The 1,234-nt window shown below is 37.9% G+C and overlaps 1 non-coding gene across 1 annotated transcript; it reads right to left on the bottom strand.

The window, feature by feature from the left end:
- Positions 1–918: 918 nt before the first annotated feature.
- On the bottom strand, positions 919–991 carry TRNAI-GAU. Its single transcript has one exon. It is a non-coding gene; the product is annotated as a tRNA-Ile (tRNA).
- Positions 992–1,234: the final 243 nt, after the last annotated feature.

The following is a 1,234-nucleotide window of genomic DNA, read 5'->3' as shown; positions in this document are numbered from 1 at the left end:
ACATGTATTCAATGTGTGATGATCAAATCAGGGTCATTAGCATATTCATCATTCAATCTCCTCTCTTCTAGCCATTTAATAACATGCAGCAAATTATTGTTAATTACAGATGCCTAGCACTACTGTACACCAATAGAACTTGTTTTTCCTATCTAGCTGTTTTGTGCCCATTAACCAACTTCCCCACTTTCCTGCCTCTAGCAGAACCACAGTTCTGCTCTTTCCTTCTGAAAGTTCAAGTGATTCTTTCTTGCTTGCTTGCTTACATTTATGAGTGAGGGCATGCAGTATTTCTTTTTCTGGGCCTGGCTTATTTTACCTAACATAATTTTCTCTAAGCTCATCCATGCTGTTGTGAATGGCAGAAATTTTTTCTTTCTTTCTTTTTTTAATGGCTGAGTAGTATACTGTTGTGTGTACATACTACATTTTCTTTATCCAATTGTCTGTCAATGGACATTTAGGTTAGTTCCACATCTTAGCTATTGTGAATAGAGTTGTAATAAACATGGGAGTGCAAATATCCCCTTGACATGATGATTTCCATTCCTTTGGGTATAGATCCAGTAGGGGGATTGCCAGGTCATTGTAAACCATACATTGTTTAGCAAATACTATCCTTCTTTTAAGAAACAGATTTTTTTGTACTGAGCTCTGGTATGGATTGAGTGTCTGATCACAAACACCAGGTACCCATGTGACCCATGTTGTTTGTCATGGAGTAAAAATTATCTGATCCCCATTGCCTTAAAATCAGGCATGCCCAGCATGTCTCTATCATGTGACAACAGGGTATATGATACAGGGACCCAGAAGGTTGTAAAAGCACAAGTCAATTACATAAGCATGTGACTCACATTCCTGTCTCACTGTCACTCCCTCTTTTTTGTTTGTTTAGTTTTTTTATTTTTTTTTTACTGGCTAGTACAGGGATTGAACCTAGACCTGGGTGTTATCAGCACCACACTCTAACCAACTGAGCTAACTGGCCAGCCCACTCCCTCTTTAATCTGCCTTAGGAGGTCCTTATGAAAAATACAGCTACAGAAGAACAATTTTTTTTTTNAGAACAGCCTGTCATCTCCTTACAGAGGCTTTCCCTGACCACCCAAGTAATGCTCGAACTTATTATTCTGTTTTATCTTCATCCCACCGTGTATTTCTATCCAAATTTTGTTTTAATTTATTACTTTAAAAAGTGTATTTTCCCACTAGGATGGAAACCAGATGAAGT

This window comes from Galeopterus variegatus, unplaced genomic scaffold (genome assembly GCF_000696425.1).
Source record: "Galeopterus variegatus unplaced genomic scaffold, G_variegatus-3.0.2 Scaffold5721, whole genome shotgun sequence".
NCBI classification, from domain to species: domain Eukaryota; kingdom Metazoa; phylum Chordata; class Mammalia; order Dermoptera; family Cynocephalidae; genus Galeopterus; species Galeopterus variegatus.
This window is presented reverse-complemented; position numbering and strand designations above follow the sequence as displayed.